This window comes from Ursus arctos, unplaced genomic scaffold (assembly GCF_023065955.2).
Source record: "Ursus arctos isolate Adak ecotype North America unplaced genomic scaffold, UrsArc2.0 scaffold_2, whole genome shotgun sequence".
Lineage (NCBI taxonomy): Eukaryota > Metazoa > Chordata > Mammalia > Carnivora > Ursidae > Ursus > Ursus arctos.
This window is the reverse complement of record NW_026622874.1, coordinates 30,071,022-30,085,452: the sequence shown is the minus strand read 5'-3', so window position 1 is coordinate 30,085,452 and position 14,431 is coordinate 30,071,022. Positions and strand designations below refer to the sequence as shown.

Sequence of the window (14,431 nt, the reverse complement as noted above, 5' to 3'; positions counted from 1 at the left end):
GATTGCTAGACCAGCAGCAAGGAGGAGGGCTGGCAAATCTGCGCTCCTGCTAAGGAAGATGAGGAAGGAAAGGACTGATTGGAACCAGACCTGAGACCTTGAGCTAATGGGGTCAAAGCATGAAAAAGGGTTGGCTGAGCTTGGTTGTCCCAGGTTGAGGGGTAAGATGTGTGCAGTTCAGAGGCATTTGAGGAAAATCTGAGATGCTTTTTGTTTGTAAGTACTTGTGATTCTAGTGAGGGTGGGTTAGATTTCTAACTGCTCAGTAACTGTCGCTCAGCGTTCTACCCAGCACTTTACCGCGCGTCCGCCCTTCCCCCCACCCCACCCTCCGGCCTGCGCCCCTCGCCCTGACCGCTCGCGGGCCCCGCCCCAGGCCCCTCCCCTCCCGGTCCCGGGCCCGCCCTCCTTCCTTCCCCGGCGGGGCTCAGCAGGCCGGGCTCGGGGGCTGAGAGCCTCGCCCCCGCCTCGCCGCCGGCCCCTTCCTGGAGTAGCCGCGCGCCTGCGGACCCGCGCCGACGGACCCCCCGCGCGGAGCCACATGTGAGTCCCGGCAGGTCGCCGCCCCGGCGGTGGCAGCGGCGATCAGCCACCCGGCTGCAGGGCTTGAGTGAGGGGACCGAGGAGCGCTTTTTGGCCTGTCCCGTTTGCTTTGAAACCGAAAGCGCCGCAGCGGCAAGAGACCCGCAGCCTCCTCCCCGCGCCCCGCGCCCGGCCGCTGGGGCCCCGGGCCTCCGCCCTGCTCGCGTCAGCGAGTCCCCCGACCGGGGCTCCGACCAGCGCCGGGAGGGCGCGGGGGGTGAGTGCGACGCGGCCGGGCCAGCCCGCGGGGCAGGTGGCCGCTGCTGCGGGCGAGGAGGTGCTGTAGGGGGTTCGGGAGACAGCTGGGCTCCGCAGCTCGGAGCGGGTTTTCTTAGCAGAGGAAGGGTGTGGTGTGGACGCAACTGGGGGTCCCGAGCTGGGGAGCTGCTCCAGAGCGCGGCTGTGGATTGGATGGACCAGGTTCAGGTTGGGGGACGTAGCGGGTTGTGGGGGCTGGGGGTTCAGGCGAGCCCGGTACACACGCACTGCAAACCCTAGGCTCTCCCTCCGTACCCTTAAGCACCCCCTCCACTTCTGCAGAACTTCTCCAACCAGAGCCCTCCGGAATGAAACTGGAATATTAGAATGAATGGAAACCTCCACAAACTGTTCGATGGAGCGTGCTCATTTAGAAACACAACACGAGACAAAACACAACACTGCGCACACACACCCTAAGCTGAGCTCAGAGGGGTCTTGGAGGAAACCAAGGTTCGGGGAGTTGAAGTGAGTTGCCCAGGGACACCCAGAGAATTGGTGGAATCTGGGTTTTCCAGACCAGATTGCCTCCCCCTTGTTCCTGCCCTGCAGGGTTTTGGCAGTTCTGAGAATTGTCAGTGAGCGCTGGGGCCGCGCTCCTGTGGTTCACTCCGCTGCGCCGCTCCGCCGCTGCCGACTTTCTCGGCTGGTTCTGCCCCCTCCTGCAGAGTTTCCATATTTGGCTGTTTCAGATTTACTTTCTCCTAACTCACGTTATCTCGCTGTGGCTGGCGGGGCTGCTCGAGCTCGCGGAAGGAGGCGTGGCTCCCTGCCCAGGCTGTCCCTGCAGCCCCACCCTTCTCAGCCCTGCGCTCCGACCCGCGTCCTGTGAGGACAGGCCCCGCGTAACCAATCTAATTCAGTAAATATTTATCGGGCCCAGGTGCTGTGTGGCTGGGGCCAGCGGAATACGGTTTCTCCCTCCAGGGGCGTTTGCATTTTAAAAGCGCTCTGGAAGACAAAATGCAAAGACACTGAAGTACTTCTGGGAATAGAACCTGTTCAGGGCGTGAGAGCTTGAGGCCGGAAGGGCCGGGTGCGACCTCTCAAATCCACAGTGCCTCTGGCTGCTCTGCCCTCCTCACCTGGCCAGCGAGACGGCGTTAGCACTGGATCGTCTGGGTGAAAACCTAGCTTCTGAACACTCCTCCCCCCAGTTCTGCTGTTTGCACAGGACAGGCATTGCTGCAGGAAAGATGGATATGAGACGGAAGCATAAAATACCGAGCCCCTGTCAACTCTTTGTTGTGTTTGTTATTGTTTTGTTTTGAACCCTGAGGAATGGGTAGGCACTCAGATCCTGGACTCTCCCTCCCCCAGCCCTAGACAGAAGCAGAAGAAAGTCTCCTATCTGAGCCAGCCTCTGGATGTCCTGCTGGACAGGCGGTGATGGAGGAGGTTATTTTCTCAGGTCCTCTGGGCTTTGGGCTGAGGTCTGTGGCAGTGGGAGGAGGCTGGGCAGTGTTTCCATCTGTCAGCCAGCCATCACCTGGTACCCATTGGCCCTGGGTGGCAGGGCAGTGGGAAGAATAGGGAAAGGAGAGGAGGCCCCATCCGCTGAAAGTACCAAGTGCAGTGAGAGGGATATTTCAGTAGGGGATGATTTGCAGAGCGAGGGAGCTGGATGCCTCTGAGTCAGGCCTGTTAGACTAGCCATGGGAAAGGCTCACCAGCGTTTACACAAACAGACCCTCTGGGATTATCTCAGCTTCACTGCGGAGGACCCTGAAGAAAAATAATTCCATCTTTATAAAGCTCTTTCCTTTTTAAAGCATTTTCTCATTGCCATTCTCATGTTGTCCTCCATGATATCCTAGTGAGTGAGGCCAACGCAGGATTATTGTCCACATCTCCCAGACGGTGAGGGCGAAGCACTAGTGTAGTAACCCTTTATTTAGGCTCCCGTGCTGGGTCAGGTATCTGGTTCCAGGCCCCCACCCTGGTTTCTCAGAGAGCTAAGTCTGCCCACCTCCTCCTCAGCCTGGACTCTGATGATGCGTGTCTGGTCTATTCCCAGCGACACGGACCAGGTTCTGGTGACTCTGCCTTGGCCACTGCATGAACAGATGCCCGCCCCGTTAGCTCTGCCCAGCCGAGTGAACTGGGGGGCAAGACCTGTGTCTATTCTTGTTTACGTCCAGGAATCTGGCATAGAGTAGGCCTAAGCAAATGTCTGCACTGGATTCATTGGGGATGTGTCTCCCTCGGGCTCTGAGCTGCTAGGGGCTGATGGCTGGGGAACCTGTGCTGGGTGGGGCTCTAGACAGGCTGAGCCCTGGGCAGTTTGAAAATAGCCTTTCTCACCTGGTTAACCTCTCCCTGCCTCCCTGAGAGAAGGGAGAGGCAGGTGCTGTTCCTTCCACTTAGCTGGTTGCAAAGCTGGGGCTCGGAAGTGACTGGGAAGCTCTCACGGGATGTAGGGACCAGCCAGGACCCCAGCCCAAGTCTTTGGCCTCCAAGTCCTGTGCTCTTGGGTTATTTCAGCTAGAGGAAGTCAGGATTCTGGGTGGGAGGAGCAGAAGGGAACCAGAAAGGCATTCGTCAAAGGCTGCCTGACACCTCCGTCACTGATCCGGGGTCTTTCAGAGCTAATAGACCCAGGGAAGCGGAAGCACTGGCAGACCCAGTCTCTGAAGAGCTTTTTCTGCCCGGGTGGTGGCTTTTTCTGAGGCTCCTTTGGGGCAGGAGTCCTCCCCTCAGCAGAGCTATGCGGGTGTCTGTGTGTGTGTTGGGGGAAAGGAGAACATGTCCCAGGGGCAGAAGTGATCCCCAGGGTTGGAGGTTCCCGCCACGGCTGAGGCCAGCGTTAGGCCCCACTGAGTTTGTTGCTTTGCCCAGAGGAGAGCTTTATTTGGAGGGTCGGACAGCAGTGGATCCGCATGGCCCCCGGCAGGCCCTGTCTTGTGAGGAAGTGGGCTGGAGGACCCGAGAGGAAATAAAAGTGAAAATACTCATCCGTCCTGACAGAAAAATTCAAAATCCATTTGCAGCGACGGGGATGAATCTGCTTGTTGTTATCAGGAGGCAGGTGGTGGTGCGCGCTCAGATCGGGTGGCAGCAAGAGCAGGGGACGTTCGCATGCACCTGCAGGGTCTGTGGCCCCGCATTGAATCATGGAGCCCGGGGAGCGCCCTTCCCCGGGGGGTGTGAGCAGGGAAGGGGGACCCATCTGTCTCTCAGCAGCTCCCCGTGCCTCATGGCTGGACACACGCTTCACCGGCTTCTCTGCTCACCAGTTTAGAACATCCCTGGGATTTCCCCCGTGGCCTGTTTTCTCTCAGGGAAAAGGTACTCTCCTGACCCACGGGAGAACACCTTCTCCACCTACACCCCAGATTCAGCCTTCTGCTCCCTCTGACAGGTTCCCTCCATTGTTTCCTGACCACTGACTCCTTCCCCTGCTCCACTAACTCAGCCTCTGTTAAACAGGAAAAACCCATGTTTCTGCACCCCCTCTTCTCTCCCTTTCACTGAGAAGCTTCTGGAAAGAGCAGCCAACACTTGTACTTAGGCTGTGTTCCTCACTCAGCGCCATGCACCTGGCCTGCTGCTCAGATTGCCTGAGGGTTTCTGGGGCCTGGTAATCCTCAGTCGCCAGCCTGCTGTGCAGCTGTTGCCCATCTCCTTGGAGGGTGCCCCCCTGGCCCCACTGACACTCCCTTCCTTGACCTCAAGCTTCTCATCCTCCCTCTGCCCTGCAAGTGCTGGTATGAGGCCCAGGCTGTGTCCTCAGGCTCGCCCTCTATCCCCTGCGCTCCTCTCCCTCGAGCCCTCCTGACCTCCCAAGGTTTAAACCAGCACCCTTGAGGAAAGGTTTCTGTCTCTCCCCCAGCTCTCTTCCTGGCCAGTTTGATTTGTGACACACAAAATCTTCACCATGATGTTTCAGGAGCCGCTTAGACACCTGTCCCAAGCCGTCTGAAGAGAAAGAAGTTCTGAGGTCTCCCTAACCCGTGCAGACACCACTGTTCTCCCACGGTAATGTCTGGCCTGTCTCCTCCAGCCGGTTCTGGGCACCAGGGCTGCTACCTGAGTTCACATCCACTCGACCTCTTTCCTGTACTACCTCAATCGTGCATTTACTCGCTGCCCTGCCCTCCTCCTGTATCCTCTTACGCCCGCAGCAGAGGGGGCGTAATGCATAGTGGAAATCGTGTGGACTTGCAGAAGCTGGGAGATCTGGGTTCTAATCTGAATTTATGGCTTGCTGGTTGTAGTTGTATGATCTGGGCAAGTTGCCCAACTTCCAGGAGCCTCAGTGTTTCCACAGAGAGATAGTAATGTCGCTCGCTTGAGGCTGGTGGAAGGATTCAATGAGCCAATATGTACACAGAGCCTGGCATCTGGTGGGTACTCAGTAAAGCTGGTTTTCTTGTTCCATGTGTGTCATAGCAGTAGGGAGTTGTGGGGTCTCTGGGGAGGTGCAAAATGTGTGTCTAGCCTAAAGGCATTCAAATTTAAATTAAAAACAGACATACGAAAGAACTGCCAAGTGCCAGGGTGGACCATCCTTTAAACTAGCCTGGTGCTGTCACTTTGCAATCTCTAGACCAGGCAGACCTCAGTCTCCGGGGGACAGGTGAGCTGGGACGGGGGAGGGCATGGTGGGGAGAAGCTGGGACAAGCCCTTGGCAGGCAGACGCCAGAGAGGAGGGCAGACAGCAGCAGATAATGGGGGCCCGGCCCCAGGGAGTAGGTTTCAGGGACAGGATTCCAGTCTTTAGAATAATCTGTGGGCAGAGCAGCTGCCATCTTGGAGGGAAAACAGTGCTGGGTAGGGAGGTGAACCAGGGACCCAGCAGAAGAAACAGAATGGATTTGGAAAGCAAAATACAGGCACTGGCTTGATTACAGGAGCAGAGCCGTTCCTTTAGTGGGAGCCAGCTGCGCGTCAGAGCAGAGCATGGAGTGAAGGTGACTGGGTACAAAGCTACCAGCCAGAGCCCTTTCCATGCTCCCCTACAAGGGGGGTGGCTTGGAACAGCCAGGCTGTATACAGAGCCTTCCGTTAGAGGGGCCCTTGATGCTAGAGGATGGAGGCAAGTGGGTGGGGTGAAGCCAAACAGTCGTGAAAGTCCCTCTTCTGCCATCATGACATGAAGATTCTGAGGAAGAGGCTGGGCAGATACCTATGATCCAACCTAGGAAAACTTACCATGCTGCCCTGGGTTAAAGGCAAACGAGTTAACATAAAGTGAAGGCTTCAGTGCTACGGAGTTGCAGAATAAAAGAAGCGATTCGACAGTTGAGTGGGGTTATTCCAGGAAGCCCTCCTGAAGAGTGAGAAGTGGACAGGAGGAATGGGAGGGGATATTGGACTGTGGGCAAAGGCGTTTCGAAGGGACAAGGAAGGAGTGAATAGTTGCCCTTCATGGATGGGAAGTAGATTATTCTGGTGCAGACTGACTTCCTCATATTGAGGTGGTTTATTTGAAAAGCCAATAATTTAGGCTGTTGCTTCAACTGCTCAGTGGTACTTCTGGAGACCTTTCTGAGAAATGTCCAATTCCGTGGATATTAGCTGTGGACAGCCAGACACTAAATTCTTTCAGTCCTTCCTTGACAGTAATTCCGTCTGTGTGATTTCAAGTGGTTCCCTTCACTGATGCTGGGTCGTTAGAACAAGTGGGACTTCTCTAGTGCCCGTCTCTTCCACCCCACAGCCGTAATGCTCGATTCTCTCAATGTCAACTCTGCTTGGCTGTGTCGTACGGCTGTAGGGTCTTCTCCATCTGACTTACCTGTTCCTAACTTTCTTCACATCATTTCTTCTGCATAGAATTCCTCCTGTTTTAATAGACAAATTCATGCCCCTTTTCAAAGAAAACTCAAATTCATCTCTTGTTAGGAATGCCTCCCCAAAACCATACCCAGGTTCCATGATATTCTCTGAGGACTCACAGGACTCAGCATATAGTCACACAGCTATGATTCGTTACAGTGGAAGGATGTAAAGTAAAATCAGTAAATGAAAAAGGCACACGGGGAGAAGTCCAGAGGAAGCCAGGCGCAGGCTCCAAGAGTCCTCCCCACCAACAACGTCACATAGGATCACGTAATTCCTCCGGCACTGAATTGTGACAACGTGTGAAATGTTGTCTATCGGGGAACCTCATTAGAGACTCAGTGCCCAGGGTATTTATTGAGGATGGGTTATGTAGGCATCCCCTGCCTAACTTATACCAAAATTCCAGACTTCCAGAAGAAAAACAAGTGCTCAGCAACAACCGCATTGCTTGCAAAAACAGTTTGGGCCCAGTGCACCACCCGAACCAGTCAGAGGCACCTGCCACAAATCCACCCTCCAAGATGTTAACCAAGGGCCATCCTTAGAAGCAGAACTTTCTAAGGATGGCAGTCTCAAGCCTGCTATGTTACCTCTTTTCTGCATGGCTTCCCTGCATACTTCCACCCATCCGTGCCTAGCTATGGTTATGCTGTGGAGAAAATCACTCCAGAGAGAAGCCAGGAGACCTAGGACCAGCCCAGCATGGCCACCTACCTCTGGTGACCGTCTGAACCCCTAGACTCCGTTTTCTTTCCTCATTTGGAAAAGGGGAATTATAATTCTTCTTTGTAGGCCTCAAGGGTGACTGTGAGGACCAAAGAGATGACATAGTGGGTGACTCCATCTGTCCCTCTTGGTCGAGCTCCTCCCGTGTGTCCGGTGCTGAGTGAGCCCGTGGGAGCTCAGAGGGAAGCGTGGTGTAGTGGCTTTGAGGGGAGACCAGCCTGGGGTTTAGCCAGCACTTACCACCCGTGTCACCTTGGACACGTTTCTATAATCCTAATCGGTAGAACGGGAGCACGACTACTAAGACTAGCGCTCGTACCTCATTGGGTTGCTGTGCCAAGTGGGAACGACCCATGTAAAGCTTCTAGCACATTGCAGGCACCCGAAGGGGCAGCTGTTCATTCACTCAGATACCGAGCGCTTGCTCTGTGCCAGCACCTTGACAAAGGCCCGGCCGAGGCCCTGCTTTCTGTTTGCTGGTGCAGCTTAATACCGAACCGGTAATTACATAATAAACGGCCCGCGGTCACCGGCAGTGCTGTGAAGGGTGAGGCGAGGCACAGGGTGGTGACTAGCACGCCCGGAGGAAGAGGGGACCTAACCTGGCCGAGGAGGCTCGTGACGCCCTAGCTGGGTATGAGGCGCTTCAGCTGGGCCTCGGGAGGGGGTTCGCTCAGCGAGAGGGAGGACAGGCTGTCCCCAGCAGAGACCGCAGCTGGAGCAGAGGGAGAGAGCCTGCGGGGTGCGGGCTGCACGGGGCGGGTCTGCCGCGTGTAGGGGGAGCGGCGAGGGGGCTGGGGAGGATGGAGAGCAAGGGGTGGGGAAGGAGGGGGCTCCCAGATGACACTGGGGATGGGGGCAGGACCGCTGCAGCATGTGCTAGGGCTTGAGGACATTAAGAGGATTGGGAGGCCGCAAAAAAGATTGTGTGAGTGACGCAGCTTGGTGTTTTCAGAAGCTCAGCTCGGCTCTGTGTGAAAAATGCTCGCAGGAGCGAGTGGGTGAAGGAGACGAGTTGTCGGAGGCTGTGCGGGGGCCCAGCTGACAGGGATGGCAGCTTGAATCAGGGCGTTGGTCGTGAGGGTGGTAGAGAGAAGAAGGTGGAATGGACCCATCAGGTACACTCGGGGGGCCTCCGTGACTGATAGGATGGGGGTGGGGGAGAGGGAAGGCATTGCCCGGATGATGCCAGTTGTCTGGTGACAGCAGGAAGATAAAGAAAGAGTGGGTCTTCACTACGAGGGAGCTCTGGAGACAGAGCAACTTCAGAGAGGGGATGTGTTGGCTTTGGAGTGCCTGCATGACAGTCAGAAGGAGGCGCTGGGTAGGCAGCCGGAATGTGAGTCTAGATGCAGTGGAGGTCCAGGGTGGGGAGAGAGAGACGCCTGGCCGCTGTTAGTTCGTACATTGTCTCTGGTGTTGGACAGTGTGGTTTCAGGGAAGCTGAAGGGAGAATGTGTGTTTGGAGGAGGGATTGGGGGACAACAATGTCAGACATTGCTGAGAAGCCAGGAAGATGAAAACTGAAAATGGACCATTGGCATTAGTGACCCAGCCATCGCTGCTTTGGGTGGCTTGGTGAGGATGTGAGCCAGGCCAGAGTGGGCTGAGGACTGGAGTGAAGAAAGGCCAGTGGAGACGGTCACTCCACTGGGTGAGGGTAAATGAAGAAGTTGGGCTATGAGAGGAAGGAGAGAGTTAGAACTTTCAAGAAATATGAGAGTGAGGATTTTTAGTGTTGCTTTGATCTCTGGAGAGACCTGTGTGAGAGCTGATGGAAGGAGCCAACTGACAGGGAGAAGTTGGCAATGAAGAAGGTGGGGTGGGAGACAATGGATGTCAAGTCAAGTCCCCCAGAGAAGGCAGGAGTTCAGGATAGGTGGAGAGGTTGGCCTAATTCAGAGGTCACCTCTAACACACCCCCTGGGAGGGAGAGGGCAGAGCAAGGGGGCCCCTGTGCAGGGAGACACGCAGGTCTGGTGGCAGGAAGTGGAGGTCGTTCTGGTCTGAAGATTTCTATTTTTTTCTGTGCAGTAGGAAGTGAAGTTTCTGGGTGAGAGGGGGAGGGGGCAGGCGTAGGGGGGCGTGGTCAAGGTCTGTGGAGAAGAGAAAGGTTTGAAATAGATACTGAAAACAAGAGAATAAGTTGAAAAGGAAAACCTGGCCTCAAACCCTGTTACCTGTCCGCATGATGAAGCCTCCAGAAAAGGACCCTGGCAAATGTGATGTCAGCTCTCTAGCACCTTGCGAGACACCTGGGTGAGGGCCCCATCCATGTTTATTGATTGAAATATTGGCCTGTCAACCTTTAAAAATCCTTCTTGGCATCTTCCCCTCCTTCCCCGGTACCTGGCTCCCGCTGTGACCCCTCACCAGGGGCTGGTTCACGTTAGTAGGAGTCAGGAGCAAGGCTCAAACTCGGCTTTTCCAGCCCGTCTGGCTGGACCCTCCCCTCCTGACCCTGAGTGCCCCTCTCCAGGTTGACCAGCATTATTAGCCAGCTTTGCCCCGTCTAGCTGGAACGGGTGGGATTTCAAGACTTACAAACAGCGGAGATGAGAAGATTTAGGCCTTGGGAAGCAGGGTAGGTGGGAGCTGAAGCTCTCCCGCTCCCTGCAGAGCACCGTGAGGGAGCCGTGTGGTCTTTCCGTCAGGGTCTGTGGTGTACCTATCACGTGCACTGTTCCGAGCGTCAGGGCCTCAGCAAACAGAAGAAACCCCTCTGCCCCCACGGAGCTTGCATCCTGGCTGGGAAGGCTCAGCGGTAAGGAAGTAAACCTGTAACATGCCTCTGGTTGTAAGCGCTTTGGAGAAAAATGCCTCAAGGGAGGGGGTGTGTAGTCAGGGAGATGGGGTCTCCAAGCGGGCCGTCGATGAAGGCCTCACTCGAGAGGTAGCATTTGAGCAGATACCTGAAGTGTGGGGACAAGCCATTCGGGCGCCGGGGGGGCAGACAGCAAATAAAGCCTCTTGCACTGGTTAAGAAGAAGCGAGGTCAGTGTGGCTCGAGTGTGTGAACAGGAGGAGAGTGCTAGAAACTGAGTAGCAGGCCAGGTCATGCAGGACTCGAAGAACACTGGCTTTCACCCTGAGAGCAGAGGAGTGGCATATCCGACTTCTGTTTTTAGACAGGTGGCTCTGGCTGCTGGGGTGTGACTGGGCTGTACAGGGAAGGGCAGAGGCAGGAGGCCAGCTAAGAGATTAATGCTGTTTCCAGTGGGGAGACGATGCCGGCTTAGAGCAGAGTGGTTGTGCCGAAAGTGAGGAGCGGCAGTTTGAGGTGTTTGGAAGAAGAGCTGGGAGGATCTGTGTGGTGGGGTGCAGAGTAAGAAGAGCCAAGGGCGACTCCAAAGTTTTGATCCAAGCAGTAGGGTGTTCGGTGGCACCATTTTCCTGAGGTGGACGAAGGCCATGCAGGAGCAGGTCGGGTGGGCTCGGCTGTGTTACTGTTGAGGTGTCTGGTGAACGAACGTGGAGGTGTGGACCAGGCAGCTGGAATGAGGAGAGGTCCAGACTGCAGATAGAAGTCGGGGCACTTGTCAGCCTCGGATGCCATCTAAGGCGGGAGCCAAGATGAGCTCACCAGGAAAATGAGCGTAGAGAGAAGAGAAAGAGGTCCAGCACCAGCCTGGGTCCTCTGAGCAATGGGGAAATGAGGAGCAGCCAGTGGGGAGGAGGAGGAATGGTCTAGGAGCTGGCCCAAGGGTCCAGCTCTGTGCGGCTCACATGGTAACCTGCTACAGAATCTAGCCCAGAAACTTGCTTAACAAGCAGACTTCTAGCTACTACTGAGAGATCCCAATTCTGAAATACATTATAGGGTAGGCTAAAATGTTGCGACAGGGAGGCTCCCCAAACGGAGGTCTGTTTCCCTGGGGTAAGCTGTCCAAGCCAGCATCTGTACCATGCTCTAGGGCACGCTCTTAGGGCATACGGTGGTTGTACTTTGCATGTAGGGCTGGAACCGTCTGGGAGATGGGAACTGTCTGGTAACTTGGGGTCCTCCCTCGCTCCTCCTCCCTCCCCCTCCCACAGTAGAATGAGGCATGGGCCTCTGCATACAACAGGCACTGAATAAATGCTGACTAGGAGTGAAGGATGGTGCTTATTTATGCATCAGGCCCTGTGTGCTAGTGATTTACATGAATTAACATATTTAATCCTAACTATTATTGTCCCATTTTCTCGATGAGGAAGAGATGACCCAGGTAAGTGGATGGCAGAAGGAATTGAACCCCAAGGTCTGATTCCAGAGCTGGTCTCTAGGCTGCACTGCCTCTCACCCAGACCTCGGTCTTGGTGTCAGGTGGAATGTGGTACATTTCCCTTTAGCCATGACACAGAGCAAAGAGCACTGGACTTGGAGTTGGGAAGCCTAGATTGAATTCCTGCTCCGCCATGTGCTAGCTGTGTGATTTGGGGCAAGTGGCTTGACAGCTCGGGCCCCAAGTACAGACGCCATCAGAAAGGTGACGATAATATTGCCACAGGGTTAGTGTGAGGACTGGGTGAGATGTGTGTGAACAAACTGCTAAGTGTGTGAGTGGTAGTGTTAGTATTATTATCTTGAAAAATCAAGCTGTGGAACCCCTTAAAACTACCCAGAGAAGTTGCCAGAGGGGGTATAGGTCGTAGGAAACCCAAACAGGCCTTGTTTCCACCAAAATAGTTCCTCCATACACTTTTTTATTTACCGATGTCTCTGCGTGAGATTTGGTTTAATGAGTGTCGCTGTTCTTTAAAAGCTGTGACACCCTTGGCTTGCTGATCTCTTAAGCCCTTGTATAACTGACTGGCTCAGTTGTTGCAGGGAAAGCCATTCTTTCAAATTCTTTCTCTTTCTCTTGCGCCACCCCCCCGGGCTCCCTTCCTTCTGTCCCTCTTCTGCCGTCCTGATCCCAAGAACCCGACGTCCAGGGTTGTGTGAGGGGCTAGAGAGTTCTGTGACAACTCAAGGATGCCTACCCATGTGTGCACTGGGCATCTGGGGTACACCTGGAGTAGCAGACCTCAGGAAGCTTCTAGGCTATACTGCCACAGTATAGAGCCGGGATGAGAGGACCACCTCTAGTCCCATCCGCTTTCTCCCTGGGCCCGGGCCAGAGCTGGCCTCGCCGCTGGTCAGGAGGGGATTGCTCCTTACAGAACATCAACTCCTGCCCCAGCCACAGTCTCTCCCAGCTCTGAGGCACTGGCCAGTGTGTCACACGTCTGTGGTCAGCTTTGGAGATGTGACTTGGCCCAGAGACAGCTGTGCACGAGCTCATGTGAGAGATGAGGCGCGGCTAGAACGATGTTGCCGGAAGGTCAGGCCAAGGCTTCTGAATCCACCTTGGCTTGTCTGTTGTGCATCCGGTCTAGGGAGGTCTCAGGTCTCTCCCCTTTCCGCAGACCCCCCGTAGGCCATGGACGGTGGGGCTGGGCAAAAGCTTCTGAATTCCAAGCCCAGTCTCAGCCTCTCAACCGTTGTCTATTGGCTGTGTCTCCAAACTGCCACTGGCTCTGCTGGCCGGGCCCCTGGAGTCTTCATCTCCCCATGTATGTGAGAAGGTAGGGTGGTTGGGAAGGGAGAAGGTGAGAAAACCGTAAGGCTCAGATGACGCCCCAGGATGTGATGAAGTAGGGATCCTCCCCCACATTTGGAAAGAAATCCGGTTGGGATGAGGCAGCCTTTCCCATGGGGAGAGGTGGGAGTTTGGCAAGAATGAGGGACAGAGGCTGACCCAATCTCAGGGGAGTCCCGCAGGGAGCCCCACAGAAGTGTGGTCAGGGGTGGGAGAAGGCCACACAGCACAGTGTCCCCAGGACCCAGGGATCAGGGGGTTTCAAGGAGGAAGTACCAAATGCCACATAAAGGGCAGACTAATTGGTGAGTCTGATTGTGTGATTCAGTTTAGGTCATCAAACTAATATAATATGCTTTTCCAAACTACCTAGGGCACTCCCCTCGCCCACCCAACACGAGATGATTCAGGCCCCCCAGCTTGTTCAAGGGTAGGGTACAGAGAACTGGGAGAGCAGGCCAGGCTGCAGGGAGGTGCCCATGGGTTCCTCGGAGGGACACAGGTCTACAGGCACTGCTCTGGAGCCAGCAATGAAAGGGCAGGGGAGGGGGCGAAGCGCCCGGTGCGGGTGCTGCTGGGCCGAAGCCCACTGCCCACAGCCCGTGCGGGGTGGGGGTGGGGGTGTGAGGAATCCAGGCCCACAGCGCTGCATTCCTGTTTCCCCATCAGTGTCTGCGTGTGATAGGTCCTCAGCAGAGGAATGATTTACAAGAAGTGATTGAATGAATGAACTTCAGTGGGAGATAGTCCAGTGTAACCATGAATTCAGAATAATGCATTGGGTGAAGGGAGAAGGAGAATGTGTTTGGAGGAGGAGATAGAGAAATGAGAAAGGCAGGTCCCTGATGACGGGGAGCAGCACTTTGTGTTGGGGAGGGGCTGGTATCTGGGGAAATCATGGGAGTAGGTACAATTTATGCATCTGAGTGAAGATGAGTCAGCGAGGTGCTGTGCCCACCCACAAGGGAATGGTGTGACTCGAGCCTTGATGGGGCTGCTGACTGTAGCGGAGGGGACAGTGGGCGGGTTCTCAGGACGCAACTCTGATCAGAACTCCCACTCATCGCTATCGCTTCTGGGCCCGGACAGGGGAGTGGGGGTAGGAATATAGGGATGCAGAAAAAGCAAAGTGCATGCATAGCACACCAGTGAGTGAGGGAACATATACAAGCATGAAAAGAACATAGGGAGGAAAGGGGAATATTTAGGCAAGTTGCCCTGGGGTGGGGGTGGGGGGCTGAGGTCATTATCTCCTACCTGAAGGGGTGTCTTCAGGAAAAGGGACTAGGCTCTCTCCCTATGGTCCCAAATGACTCCCGACTTCCCCCCCTTTGCCTTCGTTCTTCCCCATCTCAGAGAACAGCACCACCTCCACCGAGGTGTTGAGGCCCAATCCTGGCATCAGCCTCCAGTCCTCCCTGCCTCCAAGCCTCATATTCAGTCACTGGACTGCTCCATTTCCCTGCCACCACCACAGTCCAGGTCTGTGCTCTCCCCCCGACTGCCGCAGTGT

General features: G+C 55.3%; 1 protein-coding gene across 3 annotated transcripts in view; it reads left to right on the top strand.

The window, feature by feature from the left end:
* Positions 1–402: 402 nt before the first annotated feature.
* TRAF5 (TNF receptor associated factor 5) overlaps positions 403–14,431 on the top strand; it is a 44,212-nt gene continuing 30,183 nt past the window's right edge. Inside the window, exons 1-2 of one of the 3 annotated variants that reach the window (XM_057315358.1) lie at positions 425–543; positions 4,673–4,818. The gene's annotated coding sequence lies outside the window, so the exon portion shown is untranslated. Of the gene's footprint in view, positions 544–696; positions 800–4,672; positions 4,819–14,431 lie in introns of those variants that run through there. The other 2 variants (XM_026509094.4, XM_057315359.1) reach the window with 2 other exon arrangements.